Genomic DNA, 21,855 nt, shown 5'->3' with positions numbered 1-21,855 from the left:
ATTTATACTATCAGTGTAGACGTTTTTCTGACTTCATTCAGAATTGTGTGAACGCCCAGCAGGTGGAGGCCTTTCGCACGTATACAAAAAAATGGTGATGTTGGTGTGACAAAAGCAGTCACCCACGAAATCTCAGGAGCCTGGATTTAGGGTGGGCCCTCCATCCAGTGACTGGTGTCCTTGTATAAGAAATGACACAGGGGAGAAGGCCATGCGAAGACAGAGGCAGAGACTGGAGTAAGGTGGCCACACCCAGGGAACGCCAGAAGCCACCAGAAGCTGGAAGAGGCAAGGAAGGATTCTCCCCTTTCATAGGGAGTATGGCCCGGATGACCCCTTGATCTGGGTGTCACCGATGCCAAACTGCGAAAGGATAAATTTCTGTTGCTTTAGCCACCACGTTTGTGATCATTGGTTACAGAAACAGATGTCCAGGTTGAGTCTGGGAAGGAATCTGAATATGGGTGGGAAGTTTTTAAGCCATAAGGAAGCAGATAAGTTGCCCACAAGATAGAAGATTCCTAGAAGGAATAGGGAGGAGGGTTTGGAAAGGGCACAAGACCAGAGCTGACGGTCCTGGAGAGGATCCCCTTCTGGGGATGAGGGAGGCCCCGAGGCAGCCCAAGATGGTGTAGGGGGAAGCACAGAAGGGGCTGGCGCTCCGAGACTTACTACAGCCAACGGAGGATCGGAGGAAGCCTGACCACGCAACCGTGCCGAGTACTGCAGAATGCCTCGCTGCAGCGCCTGGAGGGGGGGCCCCCAAGAGACTTGGAGACCCGCCCAGACCCTCTCCCTGCCCTGCTCCTTACCCGTATCCTCCAGCTGAGGGTTGCTCAGGTAAACCTAACACGCTCAACTGTGAACATTAGTAACACTGCAGCATCCTAATGGGGATCTGCGAGAAAAGACCAAATCCAGAAAATTCAAAGTCAAACTTGTCAGCAGAAAACACTGAGGGAAAAAAAGCCAGAGGAAAATTGCAATGTGGCATTCAGACATGAATTAAATAATTAGGCAAGCACATCTAGTCGGGAGGGTACCACAACAGAAATGGAAAGCTTTGGGTAGAAATGACCAGACGGATGTGAAATGGGAACTGACAGGACCCAGGAAAGAAACTGAATAAAACCGAAAAGTGATCTCAGAAACCTAAATCCAAGATGCTCAAGGGGGGAGATACTCACCCGGGAAGAAAGAAAATGAAATAACCAAATGAGAGAGAATTAAGAGAAAGTTACAGATAAGGCAAAGGAACCTGAATCAAGCTGAACATAGTTGAAGAAAATTTGTGTTGAATTTTCTATTGTAAAGGAAGAAGAGAAACAATGGAACGAAATTCATGTTTAAAGGGTAATTGAATAATACTTTACCCCTTAAGAGAAAATGTTCTGCATATAAGTACTGCAGAGACATGCTGTGTACATGCTTGGGAAAACTGGCTCAGAAGTGCCAACTCTAAGAAAATCCTAGCCAAATAAGTCCTCTGGGCCTTCAGGCGAAAAGACAAAGTGATTTGCACTATAAAGGAAAATTAGGTGTCATCAGACTTTCTAAAGGCACTGTATAACACTAGAGAGTTGACAAAAGAAATTGAATAATGATAAAACGAAAATGGTAAAATAAGCTTATTTGAAAAAAACCCACAATAACATTTAAGAAATACTACAAAACCTGCTAGCAAAAGACCAACAAAAATTTAGTGGAACGAATAGAGAAAGAACAAATACACGAAATAAGGAAATAATACTAAAACAAGAAAAATCAGAACTGTGGGACAAGTCTTTGCAAATACATTTGAAAATATAGATAAAATCATCATGTTTTAGGCAAATATCATTTACCAAGACTGACCCTGATAGAGATCTATAAAGTTTGGAAAGACCCATTTCCATACAGAAACTAAAGACCATTGTCACAGAGCTGCCCCCTCAAAAAGGCTCCTGATCCAGTTATGTTCACAGAATTCTATTAGCCTTTAAAGACCAGATCCTTCCAATGTTCCTTATTTTCAGAGCATAGAAAACAAAAGAAATTCTCTACATTATTTTTAGGCATAACTTCTATCCAAATCTGATTGCGTGCACACGCACACAGACCCACCATAGCCCAGCCTCCCTTAAAAATATCAGTGAAGTAAACACAAGTCAGTTATTTACAAACGGAATCCATCAGCACATGAAAGGATAATATGTGGTGACCCAAGTGGTTTTTACTCCGGGGATGCAAGCGTAGCCACCAAATACCGAAAACCTCAGAGCCTTCACACAAGGTGTATTTCGTATGCTGTGTGTCCAGTGAATGTCAGCATGTGCGTGTGGGCTGGGGGTGGGGGGCATGCACTGTCCCACAGAATCATTGCATGCCATCTTAGGATTCTGCCATCTCAACGCAAAGGAAGGAACCAGGAACATCAGGAGTCCAGTCCCGGCTCCAAAATGCTTCCACCAAGAACTGACGTTATATATAGCACACCTACTCAAGATTTCTTTCATTGGCCAGAGCACATAATTTAGCCCTGTGTGATTTAGCATTCCACTTTATCTCCTCTGACTAGTTATGTCTCTGTCATTTTTGAAAGGTGATCTAGAAGTTACAGTGTACATGCTTAACTTATCATGGTCTGCCATTACTTAATTCTAGAACACTTCACCTACAGTGTAAGAATGTTGTCACATAGAACTCCATTTTTCACATTGGAGATTTGCCGTTGGTATCATGTGCTTTGCTATTCACTTACGGTGTAAACCCCGTAACACGTTTTTAATTTTTTAAATTTAGTCGGTAGTCTTGGAGAAATCTAGAAAGATAGGGTTTTACCTGCATGTTGACTCTTACTGGTCAAGAAAGTGATGGGGGTGGGGGGTGGGGGAGGCTTCCTTGGCTTCAGTACTTGCACATTCTTCTCAGGAAATGCCAAAGGACGGGCGGAGGCTTCCTTCTGGAAGGAAGATTTTGGAAACCATCTAGAAGAAGTGTACTGGGATTCTCCCCATAGCCATTCTCCAACCTGGACAACAAGGGTTGTCTGGAAGATGCATTCACCTGCTTGGTTCTTTCCAGCCTGAGTAACATTTTGTTGGACACTTGGCTGGGAGGGGGCTATATTGGATCCTGCCAGCCCTCTCCCAGCGTGGACAACCATCTGGGGATTGCCCAGGAGCCAAGTTGATGGGCATTCCTCAGTCTAGATAAACCTCTGGAAACTCTTCAACTTTAGTTTGGGAGGAGGAGTTTACTTGATGATCATTCCCCACCTTGGAACACCAGCAGTTCTTTGGACTGGGTCAAATAGAAGTGTTGTTAAATCTAGAAGGCGTCATCCTTGCCAGCAAATGTCCATGCCCTCGTCAGTATTCACAGTAAAGGATGTTCCAAGAGTATGAACTGAGGAAGTCTTTTTGTTGATAGTGGTCCTGTCAGGCTTTGTCATAGGCCTTCCCGTCAGCCATTGTGAGAAGGCACACCTAGTTGCTAAAGTACACAAATAAGAATCTGAATAAAACCAAAACATTTACAAAGACCCCCACCCCCCCCCCCACCCCCCCGAGGAGGAGGAGAATCTAGCCTCTTCTTGGCAGCTCTCCCCACATTCTGGGTCTGACAGTAGGGAAACTCTTCCAAGATTATTGAGGTAGCTGGGAAGTCTGGGGACCTGCCAATTACACCCAGTTCATCCTGGCATCCCCTCTGTGTGGTGAGCCTTGGGTTTTGGAAATAGGATGAGCAAACAGACCTGTGGCGCCCCCACTTTGGGGGCTGAGAGGTGACGTGGATGCAGAATATCCCGAAGCCTCTTTTCTGAATTTGGGACTGATGTTGGAGAAGGACCAGAATGAAAAGAGCTTCCAGAGAGTCTGCTTGGGTGAAGAAGATAAAAGCAGGGGGTGGCCGGGGAAGGTGAAGTTCCTGGGCCTTGGCCCCTTGTGAGCTCTGGGAGCAGAGTTGGCAAACTCCCCAAAGCTCTTTTCCTTTCCGTCTTCTGAGTTCCCAGGCCTGCTCAAGGCTCGACCTTGAGAATGAAGATCTTCCTCATTGGCAATTTCTACGGAAGAGACTCTCAGAAAGAAGGAGGCGGTCCCTCTTCCCGCTGAAAGTTTGGAAAAGCAGGCACTCTCCTGAGAGCAGCAGAAAGCTGTTTCAAAGAGCCCGTTCGGATAAAATGTGGGACTCTCATCCTGCTCTGATTTTGGCTGCAAATGTTATTTGTAACAAAGGACTCTCTTAAGTCATCTGGGTTTCACAGAAATGTAATCGTGCTGTAAAAATAAATCTTCAAAAAGGTTGGTATCTTTAAAAATTAAAAAAAAAATGTAATTGGTAGCTTTGCTTAATTATATGTTGCCCAAATAATAGCATTTCATTTGACATATCTCTGCTTAAAAATGAAGGTAAGGGGCGCCTGGGTGGCTCAGTCGGTTGGGCGTCCGACTTCAGCTCAGGTCACGATCTCGCGGTCCGTGGGTTCGAGCCCTGCGTCCGGCTCTGGGCTGATGGCTCAGAGCCTGGAGCCTGCTTCCGATTCTGTGTCTCCCTCTCTCTCTGCCCCTCCCCCGTTCATGCTCTGTCTGTCTCTGTCTCAAAAATAAATAAACGTTAAAAAAAAATTAAAAAAAAATAAAGGTAAAACTATTTGTCCATTGTCTGTATTTGCAATTTCCCTCTTCTTCTTTCTCCTCTGACTATGACTTTGAATTAACAATACACGCTTTGTATATTTGGCTTTGGAACTGTGTATATGTTACATGCAGTTATAAAACAAACCAACTTTTTATTCACAATGTGAGCACAATCCTTAAAAATCAAAAGCAGAGTGGCACAAGTGAACCTCATTATCAAGTTGGCAGCTTACTTACACAGAGGGGTCTTAGTTTATGTCTTGAATGAGGTGACTTTAATTAGGTGATTTTATTTTAAGTGACCTTTTTTCACAGCAATGAAGAAAAAAAGTCCAGTAAGTGAATGTACATCTTTAGTGGGATATAGTTGTATCCCACTAAAAACAACTGTAAGCAAATCTTGCTGTTTTCAGCAATTATGTTATTAGTAATGGCATTGGTATGGCTATTCTGAAGATATGAATATATATATATATATACACATGTATACATATACACACACACATATATGTGTATATATACATATGTGTACATATATGTATACATATATATGCAAATAATTATGTTAATGTTGTTAGAAACCAACATTTCCAGCCTAAGAGACCAGAGATAAAAATATAAAATCAAAAATTGAAAGTCCTATAATCCTGAATTTGGATCACAAGTATCAGAGCACATGATGTATTTTCTCTCCGAACTTAGTACCGTCTTCCTTGAAATAGGATCTAGAAATAATGAACAACCCAGTATCAAGGAACACCCCCAGTGTGGCTTCCCATTAAAAGGAACCAGGGCTCATTAAAAGGCACTGTTTCTTATTAAAAGGAACCAGGGCTCCTTGGAGAAATGACTGCTTCCCGTTCTGGGGCAGGAATTATACAAGATGAACCTGGAAAATCCTGTTGCATCAGAAAGCAAGGAAACTATCAAAGATTCCCAAAGACTCCCGGGTCGTCTTGAAAGAACCCAGGAGCTAACTTGAAGTGGCTCCCACTGGCCAAGGAATGAGATCGTTGGAGCATCAGAAAGAATACAAATGAAGGGTTAAAGCACATCAGATGTCAAAATCCATGAATTCATCATTGGTAATCTTTGGAGGAATCAGCTCATAATTTTGAAAAGGATATAAAGTGAAAGAAGCAGGTATTCATCTTGCCTTTCCCGTACCAAATGTACCCCATGGTAAACAGATACATGACAGGGGAATTTTTCTTTATAGAGGATTCCCAGCTAATAGAAGAAGAAGGAATGATAGAATACCACCATTTTCCAGGGCGCCCGTGTGGCTCAGTCAAACGTCCAACTGTAGATTTCAGCTCCGGTCACGATCTCATGGTTCATGGGTTTGAGCCCCGCATCGGGCTCTGCACTGACCGCACGGAGCCTGCTTGGGATTCTCTCTCTCTGTGTCCCTCCTCCACTCTCACGCTGTCTCTCGGTCTCTCTCAACAATAAATAAACATTAAAAAAATAAAATTAAAGGGGCACCCGGGTGGTTCAGTCGGTTGAGCGTCCGACTTCGGCTCAGGTCATGATCTCGCAGTGTGTGAGTTCGAGTCCCGCATCGGGCTCTGTGCTGACAGCTCGGAGCCTGGAGCCTGCTTCGGATTCTGTCTCCCTCTCTCTCTGCCCCTCCCCTGCTCACGTTCTGTTTCTCTCTCTCTGTGAAAAATAAATAAACATTAAAAAAATTAAATTAAAAAGCATTAGTACTCTCATTTAGCCTTGTTTTGTTTGTCACATAGCAATATGTCTTAGATGTCATTCCACGTCGTTGCATACGGAGTGGCTTCTTTGTCATCTTTGAAAAACGTATGTATGTGTGTATGTGTCACAAACATGACAACTCCGTGAGAATGTGATCAGCATGTCCATGACCTGTATATGCTTTCCCCACAAACAGTAGCGTGCTATGCACAGTATAACAGTATATCTTGGAAATCATACCACATCAGTACAAAGAGAACCTCCGTGTTCTTTCTTTTATCTTTGTTTTTATGTTATGTTCCATGGATAACTCATCCACAGCCTTCTGAAAAACTGCCCCCCGACCCTTTGGCCTTTTATACTAAGAAATGTGGTAAGAATTGCAAACATTTTCCTGTAATGGGTGTTTGTCATTTGACTTTTGTTGAGGTATTTTTCCATGCATAATTCTTTATGGTCTCAAATCAAGCAATCTTTTAAAATTGCTTTTGGGTTTTATCTCATCTTTAGAAAAGCTTTACTCTGAGGTAATGAAGGAAAAATCTTATGTGTTCTTTCCATATATTTAGTTCTTTTAAACCTTTTAATGTAAACATAATGGCATACAATATAAATGTATATAACTTAACAACTTGTTAGAAAATGAGCACCTGTATAATCCTGGTGGTCAAGAAACTGAACATTGGTGTCCATGCCCCTCCCCGGAAACCCCCAATATGATCTTTCCTGATCAAAATCTGCCCTTTTCCCTTGGTAAGAAACCACTGTATCAACTTCTAACATATTCTTTTTTGTGCTCTCTATAGTTTTGCCACCTAATTGTGCATCCCTAAACATGGTCTTTAAGACGCATCCCTGTTGTGGGGCACCTGGGTGGCTCAGTCAGTTGAGTGTCGGGCTTCGGCTTAGGACACGATCTCACGGTTCGTGTGTTCGAGCCCCGCATCGGGCTCACTGCTGTCGGCACGGAGCCTGCTTCAGAACTTCTGTCCCCTTCTCTTCCTGCCCCTCCCCGGCTCATACTCTCTCAAAAATAAGCATTAAATAAAAATTTGAGACCCATCCCTGTTGCATGTAGCCGTGGTTCGCTCATGCCCGTTGCTCTGGAGTATTTTACTGCACGCATGTATCATGATTTATTTATCCAGTTGGAATTGCTGTTGGGAGGTTTATGGTAGGACTCCAGCTGAATTACTTTTCGGATAACCAGCCAATTGTACCAACAATATTTATTAAGTAATCTGTCTTTTCTCCACTGATTTAAATGCCACCTTCATTATTTATTAAATGACCTTATATTTTGTGGTTTACTCCCAGACTCACTCATCTGCTCTATCCATCTCTCTGTCTGTTCCTGAATTCGTAATGAACTCGTACTCTTACCTTGTTGCACACTTTAAAATGCAACAGAGTTTGTCTCCCCAGAATTCTCTCTCTTTTTTTAAGGACTTCAAAATTTTTTTTTTGCCTGCATGATCCTTGGAATCAGTTTGTGAAGTTCCAGAAAAATCCTGTTGGAACATTTATGTGCATCCCATTAAAATTACAGAGCGAGAAATGGACGACGGTATCTTTCCTTTATTGACTCTTCTAGCCCCAAATGGAAAAGTGCCTTTTTCCTTTGTTCCGGTCTTCATGTCATGCAGTAGGACGACACCAGTTTTATTCATATATTTCCTGCACATTGTTTGTGAAGTCAGCTCATTCATTCGAACATTTGAACGGTATTCCATGGTATTTCATGTCACGATTTATTTAATGATTCTGCTTTTGAATGGCGTTTGAATAGCTCTGTTTCTAAATTTATTTTTTTAATTTTTTTAATCTTTATTTATTTTTGAGAGACAGAAAGACACAGAGTAGGAGCGGGGGAGGGGCAGAGAGAGAGGGAGTCACAGAATCCGAAGCAGGCTCCTGGCTCTGAGCTGTCAGCACAGAGCCCGACATGGGGCTCGAACTCACGAACACAAGATCATGCATGACCTGAGCCGAAGTCAGACACTTAACCGACTGAGCCACCCAGGCGCCCCTAAATAGCCCTGTTTCTGAATTTATTCCCTTACGGATCATGCTGCAGTGAATACATCCCCTCACACACTCATATTCGGAAAGGATGCACTCTGCAAACGAAGTTGCTGGATGAGAGGATGTTTTAAATGTCGACTGGTACTTCAAAGCACTGTCCCAAATGATACCAATTTACACTCTTTCTACAGGTAGCCACCCATTTTCCAGACTTCAACAGATCCTGCATATTTATAACTTTAAAATCTTTTTCTAATGCTCAGTACATTATATCTCACTGTGGTTTTAGTGAATAGCTCTTTGATTTCTGCTTACCTATATTTCTTCTGAGCATTCCCCATTCATATCCTTTACCTAGTTTGACATGGGACATATATATCTTTTCCGTACGGGTTTTGTATATGCTATTTATTTCACGTGCGAACCTTTTCTTAAAGTCTGGAACATTTAATTCTTCACTGTCTGGAGTTACAGTGTTCTAATTTTCTCCATAAAGATCTTATGTGGGTTTATTATTCCTAGACACCTCCTAGATTTCATTGCTATCGTAAATGGCATCTTTTTTTTAAAAAGGCTATTTCCTAATTGTTGCCGGCATGTAGGAATGGAATTGATTCGTATCAGTGATGTTTGTTTAGTGATGCTGTGTCCACCAGCCCCACAACGCTCCCCTGTTAGTCCTCAGGACCTGAGTGAGAATCTGTTGGACTTTACTTTTATTTAAAAATACATTTTTTAAGTTTTTATTAATTTCTTTGGAGAGAAGGAGAAAGCCCGAATGGGATAGAGGCAGCGAGAGAGGGGAGACAGAGAATCCCCAGCAGGCTCCGTGCTGTCAGTGCGGGGCTCGAACCCACAAACCGTGAGATCATGACCGGAGCCAAAACCGAGAATCAGATGCTTAACTGACTGAGCCAACCCAGGCGCCCCTGGATTTTTAAATGTAAAAAATCAGACATCTCTAGTGTCGTGTGAGCAACAGGTAGTTAAGCCTTGTGATGTAGAGTCCAGGAAGCAGGGAGAGGGAGACAGAACTGCAGAGGCTGGGAGAAATTGAGGAAGCAGGACAGGAAAGAGATGGTTGAGAGAGACAGGGGAACTGGGAAGACTGCAGGTGTGCAGGTAGTGGCCAGGGGGGAAACAAGGCGTTGAGTTAAGTGTTCCTGGGAAGTTCGTGTCTGCCATTTCCTTTCATGGCATTTGAAAAACAAAAGCTGGGTTATTTGTAACATTTTGGGGCCTGTACTGTGCTTGCGTTAACTCCAGCAGTGCTTTGGGATTGGATGTCACGGATCCTGGCTTATACCTGCTACGGTCATGCACAGACCAAGCCCAAGACTGTGTGCCTGGAGCAAAGGAACTAAAGAAGAAAGGAAACAGGAAGAATACTATATTAATATAATGGAACAAACAAGTGGACTGCAAGGTGGCAACATCGTGGCTTTTTTTTTTAATGTTTTATTTATTTTTGAGAGAGAGACAGAGAGACAGAACGTGGGCAGGGAAGGGGCAGGGAGAGAGGGAGACACAGAATCCGAAGCAGGCCCCTGGCTCTGAGCTGTCAGCAAAGAGCCCGATGCGGGGCTTGAACTCAGGAACAGTGAGATCATGTCCTGAGCCGAAGTCGGACACTTAACCGACTGAGCCACCCAGGTGCCCCAACATCATGGCTATTCTAATTAAAGAGCAGTGTGCTATCCTGAAAATATAAACAAGAATATGGAGGTAAAAATATACCAGAGAAGGTTCAAATCTATAATGTCCTTGACACTAAGTAGAGGACTGTAGCAAAAAAGTAAAATTATAATAATAACATATTTATTATTACACTCCTTATTTATTTTCATGATTTTTAACTTAAATTTTATTTTACTTATTTTGTATTTTGTTATGATATTTATTAATTATTGTTATTCTTGCTGCTATTGTTGTAGCTTTCTAGATGGCCAGACCTGGGCTGGAATTCTGAGTCCTCCACTCACAGGCTGTGTGAACTTGGGGAAAGGCAGTCAGTCCCTGAGGTTGAGAGGTCAGTGAAGAAGGCAAATCTGAGACGAAAACATGCACGCTGGCTATGACCATGGGCAATCCAGCCCCCAGCTGGGATTCCTGGGACAGGTAGGGCGACAGGGTCATTCTCTGCCCAAGGTCTCCCGTCCTCAGGTATACTCCGGTTTTGTGCACAAGGTGGCAGTGTTCCAAGCTTGTGCACGCATGCTTCTGGAGCGCCTGCTCGCATCACATTTGCTGATGTCCCCCTGGCCACAACAAGTCACTGGGACAAGTCCCAAGTCCACGTGGGAGGGGGTACACAAAGGCGTTAATACTGAGAGACGTGGTTCATGGTGAACCGTCAATGTGACCGCATTACAATGTAATGGACAATGTAACGTGCAAGGCGTGCTTGGCCCTCGGCCTCCTCACAGTCTCAGGTGAGACCGTCCCTGGAGCAGCCAGAGCATAAGCAGGTAAGACCAGCAGATGGGACCAGAGCTGGTGCAGTCCGAATCATTGCAGGGGTTGATGCTTTGATAGGAGGGTTGAACCAAAGTGGGGGTGGCACAGAGGAGGCCATCAGAGGCCCCGGAGGGTAAGAAGTGACAAACACAGGCTCTGGAGCAGGCAGACCTGAGTTCAAGTCTTGACTTTGCCATTTACTTGTTCATAGCTCTGGGTTGCTGACTTCTCTGCTTTGGCCTCTTCATCTATAAAACTGACCTCGAGGGTTAAGGATTAAATGAGACCAGTAGAACTTAGCTTGGCACAAAGAAGTGGTCCATGAGTGGCAGTGGTTGTGGCCAGGCTGGCAAGAGGTGGTGAAGATAATGATGGTCAGCGATGACCCAGGACAGAGGTCAGGAATGTTTTGGACGAGCAATGACTCTGGACGGGTGAATGAGGGTGGCCTATTAGAGCAGGGTGGGTGAGGGCATCCCGGGCAGGCAGAACAGTGTGTTCAAAGGCACGGGGGTAGGCTGAGTCTGATGTGCTTAACAAACTGTGATGCCTTTGGAGCCTTTGGTGCAATGAGAGGAGGGGGGGCCGTGCAGATTGTGTTTTCCCAAGATGGCCGTAGGACTGTCTCCCATCCCACATGCTCTTCTGACAGTGTGGCTGTTATAGGCTGAATTGAGTCCCCCCAAGTTCATATGTTGAAGCCCTAACCCTAGTATCTCAGAATGTGGAGATAAGGTCTTTAAAAATGTGATTAAGGGGCTGCCTAGGTGGCTCGGTTAAGCGTTGGATTTCAGCTCAAGTTACGATCTCACGGCTGGTGAGTTTGAGCCCCAAGTCGGGCCCTGTGCTGCCAGCTCAGAGCCTGGAGCCTGCTTCGGATTCTGGGTCTCCCTCGCCCTCTGCCCCTCCCCCACTCACACTCTGTCGCTCTTTCCTTCCAAAATAAATAAGCATCAGGGTGGCCCTAATCCAGTTTGACTGGTGTGCTTATAAGAGGAAACGTGGACACACAGAGACACAGGGGTGGGCACACAGAGGAAAGACCATGTGAGAACAGAGCAAGAGGGCCGCCAACTGCAAGCTAAGAAGAGAAGCCTCAGGAGAAACCAAACCCACTGACACCTCCATCTTGGACTTTTAGCCTCCAGAGCTATGGGAAGTAGATTTTTATTGTTTAAGATGTTCAGTCTGTGGTATTTTGTTATGGCGGCCCTAGCAAATGACCACAGTGACCTTGACATTCCTTCCATCCCGTGGCGGACCGTGTTCCCTCCCCTTGAGGCTGGGTGGAGACATTCACGCTTGAAGCAAGCTGCCATGTTGCGAGGAATGGAGAGACCCCACGTAGATGTTCCTGTTGCGGACCTAGCTGAGGTCCCCGCTGACACCCAGCAAGGACGTCACACACGTGAGGGAAGACACCTCCAGGTGATTCCCGCTCTGAGCTGTTGAGTCACCCCCAGCCCCTGAGTCTTCCCAGCTGACACCCCAGACATGTGGAACGGAGACAAACTGTCCCTACTGTGCCCTTTTCAAATTTGAGATCCACAATTTATGAGCATAATAAAATGGTTGTTTGCCCCACTCAGGTTTTGGGGTAGTTACATAGCACCATGAATTCCCAAAGGCTCTTCTAGAGCAGCTACCATGAGCCTGGCTCTCTCACGGAAAGGCACGGATCGCCCCTCTCCATCCAATGTTCTCCCCAGCCTTGAGGCAGAGCTGTTGCTGCCACCTGGTGGCCAATAGAATGCGAGACCTACTCTTCTCCCTCACGAGCAGCTTATTCTCACTCATTCATTCAGACATTCACAATCCCTGATGGTGGCGGGTCAAGTGTAGTTTTAAAAAGAATAATCTGGGGTGCCTGGGTGGCTCAGTCGGTGAACCATCCGACTTTGGTTTAGGTCATAATCTCACGGTTTGTGACTTCGGGCCCCGCATCTGGCTCCTTGCTGTTGGCGCAGAGCCCGCTTTGGAACCTCTGTCCCCCTCTCTCTCTGCCCCTCCCCAGCTCGCCCTCTCTCTCTCAAAAATAAATTAAAAAAAACAAAAAAAAAAAAACATGAAAAAGCATAATCTAACACTACTGTTTCTTGTATGCGTTTGTCTTTGGTCATGAGATTTCATTTACAAGTCCCCAATCCCTTAAACTTTCCTTTAAAATCCAAAATTCTCTGAAAAGTGAAAGGTTTTCATCAGTTTGCAAAACTCGCTCAATAGCTAGACCCAATCTGAACTGACGTGAGGCCATGCATCGTCTCTCACCGACATTTCACAGCAGAAATATTAGTGTTTGGTTATGGGGTGCTGCCCTAGATTCCCTCTAGGGGTATTATATAATAGCACTGGTTCTCTTGGGGGACCTGGGTGGCTCAGTCGGTTAAGCGGCCAACTTCGGCTCAGGTCATGATCTCGCGGTCCGTGAGTTCAAGCCCCGCGTCCGGCTCTGTGCTGACAGCTCAGAGCCCGGAGCCTGTTTCGGATTCTGTGTCTCCCTCTCTCTCTGACCCTCCCCCATTCATGCTCTGTCTCTCTCTGTCTCAAAAATAAATAAACGTTAAAAAAAAAAATTTAATAGCACTGGTTCTCAAGTGTGGTCCCCAGACCAGCGGCATCAGTATCAACTGGGATCTTGTCAAACATGGAACTTCTCAGGCCCCACCCCAGACCTGAGTCAAAAACTCTGGGATGGAGTCCGGCCATCTGTGCCTTAACAACCCCTAAGGGTAATTCTGATTCATGTTCAAGTATGAGAATCACCGATATCGAGTATATGCACCACATTATATTTAGTAAACCCCAGAGCCTGAATTCCAGAGCACATTTGGTTCCCATGGTTTCAGAGAAGAGATTCCTTGCAGACTTGTATTTTGAAATTTCAAGTCACGTTAAAGGAAGCCAGGAGATTTTTATGTGTAAGAAAGAGGGCGGTGCTTCCTTGTAGGCCTAGAGAAAGGATGACTGATGATAATAAAAGCTAACTTTCTGAGTGTTTATAACCTGGCGGGCACTGTGCCAAGTACCTGGGCTCACCAGGTCCACACAGTGAACTTAGAAAGTAGGCATCTTTATCATCCCCATTTTACGAATGGGAAGACTGAGGCGAGGGGAGTCAGCAATTACCAAAGCACAGAGAGGACCCCCAAAGGAGGCCCTGGGCTTCAGCGGAGGGATACAGGCAAATCACAGGGCCTTGTTCTTCAGTGTTCCGAAACCTGCTGGTGCCTCCCTTTGGCTAAGCTCTACGAGAAGCCAGAGAACAAGGGAATCCCTACGGCTTAGCCCACAGCGGTGCAGAGCAGAATAGATCTACGGGGGCCACTGTTTCACACTTCTACGGCGAGCGTATGTATCATAACTGGTTGCTGCTGTGTGTTTAAATATAAAAGAATCACATTGCAAGGATCCATTTGCAACTTGCTTTCGTTTTCACTCACATTTTTGTTTTCTACATTTGTCTGTGTTGACACCGGTAGCTCTATTTTAGTTCATTTTCTCTGTTGTCTAGAATTCCATCATAATAAAAGAGCCCTTCGTAGGGGCGCCTGGGTGGCTCAGTCGGTTGAGCGACCAACTTCAGCTCAGGTCATGATCTCACGGTTTGTGAGTTCGAGCCCCGCGTCGGGCTCTGTGTTGGCGGCTCAGAGCCTGGAGCCTGCTTCGGATTCTGTGTCTCCACCTCTCTCTGTCCCTCCCCTGCTCATGCTCTGTCTCTGTCTCAGAAATAAATAAACATAAAACAAAATTTTTTTTTTTAATAAATAAATTAGCCCTTCGCTTATTGATCTCCAGTCCCCTGTTGGTAGATATTCAGAATGTTGCCCATCTTTTACCATTACAAATCAAACTACAATAAATATTCTTAGACCCCTCTTTTCCTACACCGGTGGGAGCCTTGCTCCAGGCCAGGTCCTCCTAAAAGTGGAGTTTCTGGGTCACAGGACATGCATATCCAACTTTTCCAAACAAGTGCAAAAGTCCTCTTCAAAGTGGCTGTACCGGTGTTGGGTTCCCCCTCACTCCAAGGGATTCCTGTGTCGTATCCCTGGCCTGTTCCTCCCTTGAGAGGAAGGACTTGCTTTGCCTTTCTGCCGGCCGGCAACCTTTCTCCCCTGGGTGTTTTGCTTGCCTTCGCTCAAGAACGCAGAAGCCGAGCCTCCTGTGTGGGGATAAGCGCTGCTTCATCTGCCCAGCCTGGATTTCTAGCATTCCGCCAGACCCTTCCTCTCTTGTCCCAGGCGTAACCCAGGATGAGCGCTTTGGCTTTCCAGCGTGGGTGTTACCACTCAGGAGTGGAGAACGACTTTGTTTGCTCCGGGTGGTCTCTGTCCTCCCCCAGAGGCAAAGAGTGACAGCGGCCAGATGGACACAGAGCTGAGGGCCACCACGGCGACCACAGCAAAACACAAACCTGGAGCTGCCCGCTGTCCAAAATGTTGCCGCATCCGGGAGCTGTTTATTGAACCCCGGAGCGAGCTGGGACCGGCGGCAGGGCCTCTGTAAGCCCTTCCCACACCTTGTGAAGCAGGATCCCTTCATCCTCCCTGTGCTCCTCCTACAGACAAAACAGACCTGGCGCCTGCTGGGGGATGCGCCCCACCCATCTGTCCGCTGGGAGAGGACAGGACAGGACAGGACAGGAGACACACACTGGGGACTTAAACTGCAGAAACTCCTTTTCCCACAGTGCTGAAGGATGGAAGTCCGGGATCAAGGTGTCAGCCGGGTCCTGTCTCCAAATGCAGTCACATTCCGAGGTCCTGAGGGTCCTCCCCACATTTGAAGGGAGGGGGGGGGGGTGGAGGGGGAAACACCATTCAACCCCTCACACTGTCCAAACGGGAGAGGCAGACCTGAATCCAATGGTGACAAAGAGATGTAAAATGATAGCTGTGGTCCCGGGGACCATGAGAGCCAAGGCCAGGGGGTTTAACTGAGAGGCTTCCGGGAAGCCTTCACTGAGGAAGTGACATTGGGCTGAGACCCGAAAGACGCGTGGGGTTTCAGCAGAGAACGAGGGAACAGGATGTTCCCGGAGATGGGAGTACCGTATCTGCAAGGTGTTGGGGAACTGGAGGGCAGCCAGTGGGGGACGGGGGGGTGCTGTTAGCTGGGGGGGGGGGGGGAACCTCCAGGGATGGTGAGGCCCTGCATCAGGGAAAAATCACCTGGGCACCCCTTAAAACCACAGACCCTGGGCCTCACTCCAGGCCCACGGAATCCGAACCTTCAAGGGACGGGGCTCCGGGATCTGCATTCCTTGCCAGTGTCCAGATTTTGTTATTTCGAAAAATATCAAACTCGCAGAGAAATCGAAAGCGAAGTACAAGGAACCCTTGAATACCCTTCACCTAGATTCACCGATGGTGAACATTTTGGCACATTTAGGCTTTTCTTTCTTCCTCATTCACCCTCCCCTTGGCAGGCATCCCCGAAGAATGAGGGAAGGAGCTGTCCTCCATGACCACAACACCGTGATCGCATCTCAGAGTATTAACGTTGCTTCGGTAATGGCATCTAATATACACACAAGAGCTAAATTCTCTATAGTCTACAGAATTCTTTTGTAGCCCTTCACTTCCTCAATCCAGGATCCGACCAAGGTCCACGCTTTGATGCCCCTTTATTCCCTCTTAATCTAGAATAGCTCCCCACCTTTAAATAAAAAATTAACTTTGTAAAAGAGAGTCCAGGCTGGTGGAATGCCCCACATTCTAGATTTGTCTAAATTTTCCTCATGATTAAAATCAGGTTAAGTATTTTTGGCAAGAATATGCCATAGAAGGTGACGCGTACGTCATATTGCATCACATCAGGGCACACACACAATGTCAGGCTGTCCCATTCTTGGCGAGGCTGGGTTCCATCACTGGGCTGAGGTGGGGCCTTCTGGATCTCTCTATTGTAAAGGTGCATGTCCCCCTTTTTAAATCAGTACATAATTTGGGACGTGGTCATTTGAACCATGTGAACATTCTGTCATCCAGCAAATTTTTACTCAGTGGCTCTAGCATCCATTGATGACCCTTCCTTCCTCAATTGTCATTATAGTGGTGACCGCACGGTGACATCTGCATTTTTAATAAGTGCCCCAGGTGATTCTTTTACTCAGGAAATTTGGGAAATCCTGCTTAAGTCAAGGTAAGAGTTGCAGGAGAAGGAGATCACTATGGCATTGGCAGCGGGAGGCATTAGCTAAGACCTATTGTTCTTTGGGGATCAGTTAAAATGCATATTCCTAGGACTGTATTACACCAAAGAATGGAAAAGCACTGCCAAAGACAGGCCTGGGGAGCAGCGTTTTAACACCCTCTTCCTCCCTTTGCCCTAGGTAATTCTGTGCTCTGTGAACTTTGAGAAACACAGACTTAGGTGGTGATCCTTAGCCTGGATGCACATCACATTAAAAAAAATTTTTTTTTAATGTTTATTTATTTTTGAAAGAGACAGAGCATGAGCGGGGGAGGAGCAGAAAGAGGGAGACACGGAATCCGAAGCAGGCTCCAGGCTCTGAGCTGTCAGCACAGAGCCCGACGCACGTCTTGAACTCACAGACTGTGAGATCATGACCTGACCCAAAGTTGAACACTTAACCGACTGAACCACCCAGGCGCCCCAAGGATGCACATTGAATTTTCAAATCACCTGGGGAGTTTTTGTGATCCCTGTATATACGTGTGTGTTTATTTTTTTTTTAATGTTTATTTTTGAGAGAGAGAGAGAGAGAGCATGAATGGGGGAGGGATAGAGAGACACACATACACACACAGAATCCAAGTCAGGCTCCAGGCTCTGAGCTGTCAGCACAGGGCCTAATGCGGGGCTCGAACTCACAAACTGTGAGATCATGATCTGAGCTGAAGTTGGACACTTAACCACCCAGCCACCCCAATAAGTGTGTGTTTAAAAGTAGGAGCCGCATCTCCAGAATCCGATTCAAGTGGCCTGGGGCATCCATCCTTTCCAGCGCTCCCTCAGTGATTCCAACGTACCGCCAAGATCGAAAGGCACTGTGTTACGAGAATTCTCTGTAAACGGAATATAAAAATGAAATCCCGTCCGCCCCCTCCCCCAGTCACCCTGAAACTCACAGTATCCCCAGCACGGAGCTCACCTGCTAGCCGAGAACATCTAGTGTTCCCTCCACACCTCTATGGGTCTCCCACTGTGTGCAAACATTTCTGACCGTGCTCTTTGGGAAGCTTACAAAAGAGGTCGAAGAAAGGTCACTTCCCTCAAAAGCACGAGGACGTGGGAAAACACACACACACACAAACCCGTGCGAGTATTGTACAAAAGGAGTTTTACCGACCAGGAAACTGACACCCTGGAAGGGGAAATGACCACCCAGCAGGTTCACAGTGGAGCCAGGACGCTTACCCAGCATGCCTTTCTACCACCCTGGCTCATTTTCCCCGGAGCCCACGCTGCACCCTCTGCACTCCCTGCTCTCCTGCCGACACCTTCACCAGCAGCACCTGCCTCCCAGCAAGGCTCACCGGGGGCCAGCCATCGCAGGACGTATTTGTTGAATGAATGAATGTAGCCAGCCCGGCACCTGCCCACCGGCTGGTACTAAGAACCAGTGGCTCAAATAACCTCGAAAATGAATCCCTGTGAGTGGGATTAGCTCATTTTTCCCACAGACTCAGGAGCCTCTGGGCCTTTCTTCTTCTGGACCCCTTGCTTTACCTCATAACAACCATATAATGAGCCCCCGTTCTACCTCCTGTGTAATTATGTAACTGTGAGTTCACTTGAGCTGCACTTGACTAGTGGAAAGTTACGTAGATATTTAATTCTGTATTTGTAAACACCGATGTGTCAGATTTTATATGTTGGGGCCAATCTGTTTATTTTTAGGTCCTCAAAGATTTCCTGCCATCTATTAGAATGTTCATTGGCCTTGGACTGTATCCTAATGTCTCACAGACCATAGGTGAGCTCAAGATATAAAGCAGGGCTTTGGTGCCTGGGGACAGGGGACAGGCTGGGAGACACAGTCCTCTGGTTGCTTTCAAGGGACCAGTTTAACTTTTTTTTTTTTTTTTTTTTTGGTGAAAACTTTATTGCGATCCATATACTACACAATTCACCCACTTAAAGTATACAATCCAGGGGTGCCTGGATGGCTCAGTCGGTTAAGCATCCAACCGGCTCAGGTCATGATCTCACGGTTCGTGAGTTCGAGCCCCACATCAGGTTCTGTGTTGACAGCTCAGAGCCTGGAGCCTGCTTCCGAGTCTGTGTCTTTCTCTCTCTCTCTCTGCCCTTCCCCTGCACACACTCTGTCTCTCTCTCAAACATTGAAAAGATTAAAAAAAAATAAAGTGTGCCATCCAGCGGGCTCTGGTATATTCATAGTTGGGCAGCCATCACCGCATCGGTTTTACTATGTTAATCACCCCCAAAAGAATCTAGTGCCTTTGATCAATCATGCTCCCCTTGCCCCCCAAACCCTCTCCCCGTTCCAGACAACCACTGATCTGCTTTCTGTCTCTATACATTTGCCTGTTCTGGACATTACCTACCAGTAGAATCGTACAACCTGGGGTCCTGTGTCTGGCTTCTTTCGAGGTGCGTCCGTGTTGTGGTATGTATCGGTACCTCATTCCTCTTGATCGCCAAGTAATACCGCATTGTGTGGACATATATCGCATTTTATCTACCCATCCAACAGACGATGGACATGTGGGCTGTTTCCACTTTGGCGCTGTTGTGCAGAATGCTCTGTGAAGGTTCGTGCACAGGTTTGTGTGGAGGCATGCCTTTATTTCTCCCGGCTGTGTAGCTACCAGTAGAATTTCTGGATCATCTGGTAACTCTACGTTTAACATTTTGAGCAACTGGCGGGCCGTTTTTGAAAGCAATGACCCCATCTTACATTTCTCCAAGCAATGTATGAGGCGTCTAATTTCTTCACTTCCTTGCCAGCCCTTGTTATTGCCTGTCGTTTCGATCACAGCCTTCCTATTAAGTTTCAAATGGGATCACATCGTAGGTTTGATTTGCATTTCCTTGATGGCTAATGACGTTGAGCGTGTCTTCGTGCACTTACGGGCCACTTCTGTATCTTCTTTGGAGAAATGTCTATTCCGATTCTCTGTCAAATTTTGAATCGAGTTATAGCAAACCCTCGGTTTGCGAGCATAACTTGTTCCGGAAGCATGCTTGCATTCCAAAGCACTTGTATATCAAAGCAAATTTCCCTGGAAGAAATAAGGGACACTCAGATGATTCATTCCACAACCCAAAAATATTCATATTAAAATGATTACGATACTGTAATATAAAACAAAATAACAAAGAAAATACAAAATGTAAAGAAAAATAAACAAATTAACCCGTACTTACCTTTGAAAACCTTCCTGGCTGGTGTGCGGGAGACAAGAGAGAGGAGGGTTATTGTGTAGGACGACTGTCACTATCACTAATGGAATCACTGCTGTCTGTTGGCTCAACGGAATCTTCTGCACGGGGGCCATCGTAGACACTCGCACGGATGTTGACCACAGTCATATACTGTATGTAACGTAACTGGCAATAAGGCAGCAGAGGAAAGGGTTTCTATCCGCAGGCAGCCTGACCCCGGATGAAGCAAAGCATTCCTAAGCTTACTCTTGTATGGGAAAGCAAAGGACTGTCCCTAGATGCTTTGAAGTGACAAAAAATACAGTAGTGCCTGTTGTGGGCACCTTCCAACGTTCTGAAAACTCACTGATTTCTGCCAAGCACTGAGGCGTTAAGACCAAGCATCTGAGCATGAGAGACAATCACCCAGAATCCCACGGGGAAGGAGGGAGAGGGAGAGAAGAACCATTGGCTCAGTTGTGATCATGTGACTTTTGGCATCAGGTACTACTTGTATTGCAAGACATCGATTGTTTAATCAAGTTAAAATTTATTAGAAATGTTGGCCCATCTGGAAGAACACTCGTAGAACGAGTTACTCGCAGACCAAGGTTTTTACTGTTTGCCTTTTTATTATTGAGTTGTAAGAGCTCCTTACATATTCTAGATACAAGACCTTATCAGATTGCAAATCTTTCCTCCCATCTGGTGAGCTATTGTATTAGTTTGCTAGGGCTGCTGTGACAAAATGCCACATTCTGGGTGGCTTAAACAACAGAAGTTTCTTTCTCACAGCTCTGGATGCTAGAGGTCCAAGATCAAGGTGTTTGCAGATTTGGTTTCTCCCAAGGTTTCTCTCCTTGGCTTGTAGATAGCCATCCGTTCCCTGTCTATGTCTTCACAAGGTCTCCGCTCTATGTGTGCATCCCAGATGTCCTTTTCTCCATTTATAAGGACACTAGTCATACTGGATTCAGGCCCTATCCTAAGGGCCTCAGTTTGACTTAATCACGTCTTTAAAGGCTTGTTTCCAAATACAGTTAATTCTGAGGTACTGGGGGTTGGGACTTAGACATGTGAATTTTTGCAGGGACACAATTCAGCCCATAACAGTTACTTTCTCTTCACTTTCTTGATGGTGTCCCAAATTAAAAAAAAATTTTTATGTTTTTATTTATTTTTGAGAGAGAGAGAGAGAGACAGAGCGTGAGCAGGGGAGGGGCAGAGAGAGAGAGGGAAACACAGAATCTGAAGCAGACTCCAGGCTCTGAGCTTTCAGCACAGAGCCCGACGCGGGGCTCGAACTCATGAGTTGTGAGATCGTGACCTGAGCCGAGCTGGACGCTCAACGAACTGAGCCACCCAGGTAGGTACCTTGATGATGTCCCAACTTTTGAAGCACAAACTTTTTTTTTGATAGGACCTCTCTGTTTTTTTTTTCTTTGTTGCTTGTGCTTTAGGTGCCACATCTAAGAAGCCATTACTTAATCGATGGTCACAGTTTATGCCTACATTTTCTGATGAGTGTTTTGCACCTTTAGCTCTTACGTGTCAGTCTGGTCCGTTTTGAGTTAATTTCTGTACACGGTGTGAGGTAGGGGTCCAGCCTCATTCTTCTGCACAAGGAAATCCATTTGTCCCAGCGTGACATCCAGTTGTGCACGAAAAGATTTGTTGAAAAGATTATCGGTTC

Source organism: Panthera tigris, chromosome A3 (genome assembly GCF_018350195.1).
Source record: "Panthera tigris isolate Pti1 chromosome A3, P.tigris_Pti1_mat1.1, whole genome shotgun sequence".
Classification (NCBI taxonomy): domain Eukaryota; kingdom Metazoa; phylum Chordata; class Mammalia; order Carnivora; family Felidae; genus Panthera; species Panthera tigris.
Note: the sequence above shows the minus strand (reverse complement) of the source record.